The sequence below is a fragment of the Odontesthes bonariensis genome, chromosome 14 (genome assembly GCF_027942865.1).
Source record: "Odontesthes bonariensis isolate fOdoBon6 chromosome 14, fOdoBon6.hap1, whole genome shotgun sequence".
Classification (NCBI taxonomy): domain Eukaryota; kingdom Metazoa; phylum Chordata; class Actinopteri; order Atheriniformes; family Atherinopsidae; genus Odontesthes; species Odontesthes bonariensis.
In genome coordinates this window covers 11,075,179-11,085,079 of record NC_134519.1, presented here as the reverse complement: position 1 = coordinate 11,085,079, position 9,901 = coordinate 11,075,179, and the positions used below count along the sequence as shown (strand labels likewise).

At 43.9% G+C, this 9,901-nt stretch overlaps 1 long non-coding RNA gene across 1 annotated transcript; it reads left to right on the top strand.

The window, feature by feature from the left end:
* The first annotated feature begins 5,229 nt into the window (after positions 1 to 5,229).
* On the top strand, positions 5,230 to 7,108 carry LOC142398243 (uncharacterized). Its single transcript, XR_012772769.1, has 3 exons — positions 5,230 to 5,334; positions 6,287 to 6,801; positions 7,021 to 7,108. It is a non-coding gene; the product is annotated as an uncharacterized LOC142398243 (long non-coding RNA).
* Positions 7,109 to 9,901: the final 2,793 nt, after the last annotated feature.

The following is a 9,901-nucleotide window of genomic DNA, read 5'->3' as shown; positions in this document are numbered from 1 at the left end:
GAACTCCTCCTTGATGTCACAGAGTCTTCTGTGCCCAGGGAAGGAGATGAAGATGCTTGCAAGTCCTTTAATTGTGTTTTTTTTTCACTGCTAAAACAGTACAGGCAATGTGTGGGCAGGCACATTCTTAATAAAAAGTTGCTGCCATGTCCATTTTGGTTGCTTGCTTGCGCTTGACTCAGAGCGCGGATCACACATGAGAAGCTATACAGAATCATACTCGGCGGACAGCACAGCTTTATGCCAATCACGCACACAGGCTCCACACGCATCGCGTCTGCAATCATAACTCATCAGGAGAAATCACATTTTGCCAATATTTTAGAGACCCCCCCAACATTTCCCAAATCCTGTTTTCGGGGGGGGGTCTCGTGTCAGTTTCAGGGGGTCTCGGATCCCGAACACTGCCTAATTGTGATAGTTTCAGTGGAGTGGTGAGTGTGTATTTGTGCACTACTTACGCATTCAGGCGGTCAGCAATGGTTTGCCACGCTTGCTCCCTTTGTTTTTTGACTGTGGCAGTATTTCCTTTTTGTTTTATTTTCTCCGTCACCTCTTCATATGCTTCCATTAATAATTCTTGCTCCGCTGGGGAGAAATACGCCGCCCTTGTTGCCATGGTGAATCAGTGAATCTATGATCGATCGTGGGGTCTATTTAAGCAAGCCGTGTGCAGCACTTATCCAGGATCGGTTTCACCTGGCTTAATGAATCCGTGTCTGCTCATCCTTGATTGGCCTTTGTGCAACCAACTAAGCCTGGGCGCCCATGTTTTGGATTCCTTGAACCTGGCTAAGTAACTCATCCTGGATGTCTAAATCCTACTTTTGTGCAAAGGGCCCCAGAAACTGCACACAGGTCCGGGTTTTATGTAAGGAAGGCGGTCCTGAAACTGGCGGATCCCGTTTTGTTTCTTCCACCTGTGGGAGGGCGTGTCCGTCTCACCTGGAAACTGGAGATCACTTTAGTACTCCGTGCAAGTGCCCCTCGGAAAATAAATACCCCTTATTTACTTATTTGTTCAAGACTCTGTCCAAGTTAAAGTAGGCTACAGGAAGCACACCTTCATAATAAATACATAAAGTACCAAAGGTAAAGGTGGAATAACCAGTTTTGGTGGATTTTACATAGCCTAGACTACGACATTATATTTAATAACCAAATATAGTTTTTAGTCGTTTATCCATATTTACAACTGCGTTTTACCAAAGCATTGCATTAATCAAACAGTAAAATAAAATAAAATAAAAATCCTTCAAATAATTTCAGAGTGAAAAAAAAAATTCAAATTGCTGCGTTTGAATTACTGAAAATGTCACAGTAAAACTACAGATTAAGGACAGGGATTATTGCGTAAATCTTTGTCTCGACCTTTCAGACTTTTTTCTTTTTTTCGTTTGTTTAAACCAGCTCCATCTCAAGCAGCCATCAAGATAAACTGCAGTCACGCCATCTGCGCTTCAGAGAGGCACGGTCGCGCGATCTACACTTGAAAATCGAGTGCGCGTCTACGTTGCGTCATACGGTAAAGTGTTTGAGCCCAATGCACGATGTCTATGGCCAAATTAAAATATTCATAAAAACAAAAATTCAAATTGTTTTCTGAAAAATCCACCTGATTGTTGTTCTACATGTCCCCAGCTACCTTTGTTGGGATTTTCAAGTTATTTCACTGCATCATTGTTTAATAATCTGATGCTGAAATCATACCCAATGCATGATGTATATGCGTATGTAGCCATATACATCATGCATTGGGTAAGATTTCAGCATCATATTATAAGAAAACGATGCAGTGAAATAACTTGAAAATCACAACAATGGTAGCTGGGGACATGTAGAACAAGAATCTGGCGGAGTTTGCAGAAAACAATTAGAATTTATTTTTTAATGAATATTTTAATCTAGCCATATACATCATGCATTGGGTATGATTTCAATTAGTTTTGATTTTTCTATTAATATTAATAGAACAAGAATCTGGTGGAGTCGGCAGAGAACATTTTGATTTGGTTCTAAATGAAGTTTTCAAATCTGACTATGCATAAATGAGTTTGATTTTGAATATGCTTCAATAATTTTGTTCTATCATTTTTTTTTAATTTTTAAAAAGAATGTAGTAAAAAACAACCAAGTAATGACAGGTGTATGTACAGTATTCCAACAAATGAAAAATCAACTTCAACATAGATTTCTGAGTTTACGGGGAGCACTTGAATGCACCATAAAACCGCTCACATGCTTTACCGTACGATGCAATGTAAACGGGCACTCGATTTTCAAGTGTAGATAGCGCGACCGTGCCTCTCCGAAGCGCAGATGGTCAATCTGCGCTTCAAGATAAAAATGAAGCTATTGTTTTGCTAAATCAGCCAAGGGAACAATGTACTGCAGGATGAGAAGTTTCACTTGATATTTAACATACGTTTAGATTAAAATAAATTACTTATTTTGAGACGAAATAGGTATTCCAATGCACAAATCAAACATAAGAAGAATTAGTGCTGCTAATTCATACTTTTACCTGAATGAGTCTGTTTATCAGTTACAGACATGCAAATAAAAAAAGAAAGGACACTCTCTTTCACCTTTGAAATGAGGTAAACCTAAGCAAACCTAAGCTGTGCTGCCATGTTCTTTTTAGAGAGAAGGGGCTTTCTCCTGCAACCCCTCCAAACAAGCTCACACTTACTGATGATCAGTTCATTGATAGCATTCGATTATCAGCACCTGGCTCATACTTACCTTCTTAACTCCAAAGGAAGCAGTAAGGACTTAGTTTGTCACACACTGCTTCTGCATTTTGTTTGTTTTTTGTCTAATAAGTGGCACACTGGAAATTGTCACGTTTTGTTATTCAACTGAGTTTGATTTTTATCTAATTTGTATACATTTTAGACTTAAAAGAGGGTGTACTAATTTTTATTATGTTAACTTTTATTATGCATGTATTTTTCAAGCAAAGAAATTAAAATTTTTCATATTCTTTGGTTCCAGCTACTAAAAGGGAAGGTTTAAATATGAATATTTGAGCCTCAACTTGTGGCATAATTAATCAGAGTGTCGTCTTACTTTACCTGAAAACTACATAGACGCAGTACTAGTTAGTCCACAAACTGTCAAAACTGTAACATACGCAAAACAATGTTTCAAAGCACTTTTCTTTAGAAACAACATACATGTTTTCAATGACTACACTGTAAAAAAAAAATGTAATTTTACAGGAAATATTCTGTAATTTTTCACAGATTTTTCCTGTTTTCCAATAAAACAATGGAATTCCAGTAGATTTACAGATATTTTTTAGTAATTTTATGTTTTACGTTTAAAATTACAGTTAATTATCCGTAATGTAAGATTACATTAATATTATGTTTTTTAATGACAATTTACTGTATTTGTACATCTTTATCTTTAATTTTACATACAATTTTCTGTATGTTTTTACGGGTTTATCACCATTTTCCTTAAAACAATGTAATAACTGTAAATTAACGGATACTAGTAGTAATTTCAATATTTACCTTTAGAATTACATGTAATGACCAATAATATAATTTACATTATTTCTATGTTTTTTACAGGTAATTTAACATGTTTCTTTCATATTCAAATGTAATTTTACATCAAATGTGATGTAATTTTACAGATCTTTCCTAATAATTTTAATCAAGAAATGTATATAAAATTACAGAAATCTATAGTTATTTCCACAAAATTTCAGGTTATTTAGCATTTATTTGAAGTGATTTCATGTTTTTTAACTGTACATTACTGAAGAAATACAATTGTAAATGTTATTTTACGGAACGTGTGCTTTAAATAATGCAGTTTTACAGAAAGAATTCCGTATTATTACAGGTTTTAACCTGTAATAATACTGCTGACCAATGTGCTGACCAACATATCATTGGGGTCATCAGGTGGGAACCTCTTTTCATTAGTGTTTCGTCTAGTTGCCTTAATTTTTCTTCAATACCTGCAGCTAAGCTTCTTAATACTTAGTTATGTCGCCACGTACCAGCCTTGTGACAGACTAACCTTACAACCTGACAAAATATGCCTTAGAGTTGCAGTACCTGAACATAACGGGTCTCCATTTACCCAGAGTTTTAGGTTCTGGGGAGATGGCAATATATCATATTTTGCCCCTATCAAAAATCTAATACTCCTTTCCTACATACTCCACAGCTCTTTCCAACTAAGCTTTTTCTTCTCTACACCTTCCCAATTCAACCACCGTCCCTGCTTAGCCTGAGTCACAGCCTTTGTGCCCCATAACATTTCCTCCTGTCTACGAGCCTGCTCAACAACTAGCTTTCTCTTCTCCTTGGGACCTGCTCTACTCCCCGGGCCAAGCCCCAAGCCTCCCCGGCCTATTTGCACATTACCCACAATCTCTGTATGTCTAAGAGCAACCACTTCAGGCACTGTAGTAAACATTTGCTACATCCAGAAATATAACATGCAAGTCTTTTTTCTCAATCTTGGCTGTCTGAATCTGATGCCAAATCATGCTAGTGTGCTCTAAACACCCTGCGAAACCTGGTATTCCTGCCTTCTGCACAGTAGTATCTATTAAGCTGAAAACCCTAGTTCACAGCTACAGAAGTTGTTTTTTTCCCCTTTTATTTTATTTGACTATATTCGCTACACTGTACCTTGGTAAAACTCTGTCAGTTTAACTGGTCAAAATGCATGGTAGAATGTAAATAACTACTATGTCCTGGACATAATTTTATTTGTGTATATAAATAAGTATGGTTGTCCTTTACTTTGATTCAAAGTAAAAGACTGAGGAAGAGTGTCATGTTTAATGTTAAGATACTGCATTTGAAAAAAAAAAAAAAACTCATTGTGTACCAGTTGTATGCAGAATGTATGTTATAATGTTAAAATAATAATGATAATATATATTTATATATATATATATATATATATTATATTTATTGTGTGTGTGTTAGGGAGAAGGAGTTGCAATATTTCCTTTTTTTTTAAATAATAATAATGTGTGTGTGTATATAATATATAATAAAAATAAAATATTTTCATTTATGTATTTATTTTCATTAGAAACACACTTCATGCAATCAATCTATGCAGATTTTTCTGTTCAAATTTCAAGTTGGCGCCTATTTCCAGTTAGCTTCGTCCCGCCCAAAACGACCAACCGGCCAAGTTTGAAGAACACAACGCTCCTTCAAACAGGTTGGTAGCGGGCATGTCATGAGTCAATCACATGAAAGACGTGCCCTAATAGGAATTGGGCTCATGATCTCCAAGGAGGAGTATGAGACACCCACAATGGACATTGTCAACCAAACGCTTTTATAGGTAAGTGTCCCAGATAACGCATGTGAACGATATTTTAATTCATTTTCATACCTCGAGTGGACAGCCTTGAAGCTAACGTTAGCAGCCCTCGAGTGGACAGCCTTGAAGCTAACGTTAGCATCCCTCTGATAAATTGTTACCATTATATAAACTGTTAGCAGATAACTATCTTTTGGTATAGTTTTGAGACTAAGTGACTGATGGCAACCATGTCATTTTATTTGACAGCTGGAGTATTTATTGTTAACATGCGCTTTCGGTCAAAGCCTTTTCTAACATGGCCAGATGTTAGTCGTAATTGTGTTGCTCTTTGCTGATATATGTTCATAAAAGTTGTTATCCGTGAAATGAATGCGGTCAAACTGCTGTATGCTGCTCTGTTTAATGTCCCACTCATCCTGCATGAGATCTAAGTTTGTTTTGTTTTGTTTAATTAGTTTTGTTCGAGCATTAGCATGCTAAATTAGCCTGTTCACTGCTGTCTTCCCTCGCAAGAGTCTGCTCTGTTTTTTCACCATAAAAATGTATTTCTTTCTATCGCCCCAGGTGTGGAGATGTTTGTTCATTTGTGTTTTTAAAATAATGTTGTTAATCTCTGGCTCTGCCCTGTACAAGTTTGTTGATGCTAAATTATACAGATGCCTGCTGAATGTGATATTAGTCTATTTGGATTTAAACGTTAAACTGAGATAGTGAAATGTGGGTTTTTAGGTTACCATATTAAGTTTGGTTGCCTAAATGTTGAATCTATTTTTTTTTTTTTAAAGCAAAACTTTAAATACTGAAGCATTGAAAGCAGAAACTTAACCTGTTTAAAGGACCAGTGTATGTTATTTCTTGTAATTTAATTTTACTGTACTAAATTGATTATTTTATTGTAAGATTTAAGTTAAAAAGCCTTTTCTAGCTCACACACAACTCACGATTTCTGTGTTTCTGTTTGTCACCGCAGTTGCCAAGTAAAGATTTAGAGATCCAGTCCTGACTCATACGTCTCCTTTCCAACTCGGGACACAACAGAGACATACAATGGAGATGGGTTACATATATTTAACATATGATAGAGGATGACTCCCAGTGATAATGACTACTCAACCCAATGAGACACAACAAAGACTGTGCTTCTCTTGAGTGGAATTACTGTCCTATTTCCTTGGAGATGGTAAGGACAAATAACATTTTTCCAATCCATAAAACTAGATTCGAGCTTGCAATTAAAGCCTGTGCAGATGGACATACTTCCTACCTGTGTCAGCGGAGATGCACTGGCTGTCATTACCACCAGAGGTGCAGCAAGACTACGATGCCTATAGATAAATTACATTTTTGGTACATGTTAATTTGTGAGCTTTTATTAGCTTTGGACAGAGCCAGGCTGACCTTTTTTCTCCTGTTTCTCCATATGTGTGTGCGAGCTGCTCGTATTGATGTCATGCCTGTAAAAAAGCAGACTTCGACCTGGAGAAGGTAAGACAATATTTATTTCTCTGTAAAACTCAGTATATAACTGCATGAATCTATTTCGGAAAGAGAAGTGTTATCAAGATCTGTGATTGACATGTTTAATGTTTTAATTTGAGCAAATCTTACTTTTAAGAATATAATGTTGATAGGAGTAATGTGCTGAGTGTAATCTCTAAAGAGAATATTTATCACTCTTTATTTCTGCTCTTCTGTGTCTCTTAGTTTGGAAATAAAGTGGCACATTGTTGGCTTTGCTAGAAATGCTCAGCGGCTTGTGGATCACAAGGCAGACCCCAGCAGTCGAGCAAGTGAACAGACCCCAGCAGCCCAGCAAGTGAACAGACCCCAGCAGGCGAGCAAGTGAACAGACCCCAGCAGCCCAGCAAGTGAACAGACCCCAGCAGCCCAGCAAGTGAACAGACCCCAGCAGCCCAGCAAGTGAACAGACCCCAGCAGCCCAGCAAGTGAACAGACCCCAGCAGCCCAGCAAGTGAACCGACCCCAGCAGCCCAGCAAGTGAACCGACCCCAGCAGCCCAGCAAGTGAACAGACCCCAGCAGCCCAGCAAGTGAACCGACCCCAGCAGCCCAGCAAGTGAACAGACCCCAGCAGTCGAGCAAGTGAACAGACCCCAGCAGCCGAGCAAGTGAACCGACCCCAGCAGCCCAGCAAGTGAACAGACCCCAGCAGCCGAGCAAGTGAACAGACCCCAGCAGCCCAGCAAGTGAACAGACCCCAGCAGCCCAGCAAGTGAACAGACCCCAGCAGCCCAGCAAGTGAACCGACCCCAGCAGCCGAGCAAGTGAACAGACCCCAGCAGCCGAGCAAGTGAACAGACCCCAGCAGCCGAGCAAGTGAACCGACCCCAGCAGCCCAGCAAGTGAACCGACCCCAGCAGCCGAGCAAGTGAACAGACCCCAGCAGCCGAGCAAGTGAACCGACCCCAGCAGCCCAGCAAGTGAACCGACCCCAGCAGCCGAGCAAGTGAACAGACCCCAGCAGCCCAGCAAGTGAACAGACCCCAGCAGCCGAGCAAGTGAACCGACCCCAGCAGCCCAGCAAGTGAACCGACCCCAGCAGCCCAGCAAGTGAACAGACCCCAGCAGCCGAGCAAGTGAACCGACCCCAGCAGCCCAGCAAGTGAACCGACCCCAGCAGCCGAGCAAGTGAACAGACCCCAGCAGCCCAGCAAGTGAACAGACCCCAGCAGCCCAGCAAGTGAACAAACCCCAGCAGCCCAGCAAGTGAACCGACCCCAGCAGCCCAGCAAGTGAACCGACCCCAGCAGCCCAGCAAGTGAACCGACCCCAGCAGCCCAGCAAGTGAACAGACCCCAGCAGCCGAGCAAGTGAACCGACCCCAGCAGCCCAGCAAGTGAACCGACCCCAGCAGCCCAGCAAGTGAACCGACCCCAGCAGTCCAGCAAGTGAACCGACCCCAGCAGCCCAGCAAGTGAACCGACCCCAGCAGCCCAGCAAGTGAACCGACCCCAGCAGCCCAGCAAGTGAACAGACCCCAGCAGCCGAGCAAGTGAACAGACCCCAGCAGCCCAGCAAGTGAACCGACCCCAGCAGCCCAGCAAGTGAACAGACCCCAGCAGCCCAGCAAGTGAACCGACCCCAGCAGCCCAGCAAGTGAACAGACCCCAGCAGCCGAGCAAGTGAACCGACCCCAGCAGCCCAGCAAGTGAACCGACCCCAGCAGCCCAGCAAGTGAACCGACCCCAGCAGCCCAGCAAGTGAACAGACCCCAGCAGTCCAGCAAGTGAACCGACCCCAGCAGCCCAGCAAGTGAACCGACCCCAGCAGCCCAGCAAGTGAACAGACCCCAGCAGCCGAGCAAGTGAACCGACCCCAGCAGCCGAGCAAGTGAACAGACCCCAGCAGCCGAGCAAGTGAACCGACCCCAGCAGCCGAGCAAGTGAACCGACCCCAGCAGCCCAGCAAGTGAACCGACCCCAGCAGCCCAGCAAGTGAACCGACCCCAGCAGCCGAGCAAGTGAACAGACCCCAGCAGTCGAGCAAGTGAACAGACCCCAGCAGCCGAGCAAGTGAACAGACCCCAGCAGCCCAGCAAGTGAACAGACCCCAGCAGCCCAGCAAGTGAACAGACCCCAGCAGCCCAGCAAGTGAACAGACCCCAGCAGCCCAGCAAGTGAACAGACCCCAGCAGCCCAGCAAGTGAACAGACCCCAGCAGCCCAGCAAGTGAACAGACCCCAGCAGCCCAGCAAGTGAACAGACCCCAGCAGCCCAGCAAGTGAACAGACCCCAGCAGCCCAGCAAGTGAACCGACCCCAGCAGCCCAGCAAGTGAACAGACCCCAGCAGCCGAGCAAGTGAACCGACCCCAGCAGCCCAGCAAGTGAACCGACCCCAGCAGCCCAGCAAGTGAACCGACCCCAGCAGCCCAGCAAGTGAACAGACCCCAGCAGCCGAGCAAGTGAACCGACCCCAGCAGCCCAGCAAGTGAACCGACCCCAGCAGCCGAGCAAGTGAACCGACCCCAGCAGCCCAGCAAGTGAACCGACCCCAGCAGCCCAGCAAGTGAACCGACCCCAGCAGCCGAGCAAGTGAACAGACCCCAGCAGCCGAGCAAGTGAACCGACCCCAGCAGCCCAGCAAGTGAACCGACCCCAGCAGCCCAGCAAGTGAACCGACCCCAGCAGCCCAGCAAGTGAACCGACCCCAGCAGCCGAGCAAGTGAACAGACCCCAGCAGTCGAGCAAGTGAACAGACCCCAGCAGCCCAGCAAGTGAACAGACCCCAGCAGCCCAGCAAGTGAACAGACCCCAGCAGCCCAGCAAGTGAACAGACCCCAGCAGCCCAGCAAGTGAACAGACCCCAGCAGCCCAGCAAGTGAACAGACCCCAGCAGCCCAGCAAGTGAACCGACCCCAGCAGCCCAGCAAGTGAACAGACCCCAGCAGCCCAGCAAGTGAACCGACCCCAGCAGCCCAGCAAGTGAACCGACCCCAGCAGTCGAGCAAGTGAACAGACCCCAGCAGCCGAGCAAGTGAACCGACCCCAGCAGCCCAGCAAGTGAACCGACCCCAGCAGCCCAGCAAGTGAACCGACCCCAGCAGCCCAGCAAGTGAACAGACCCC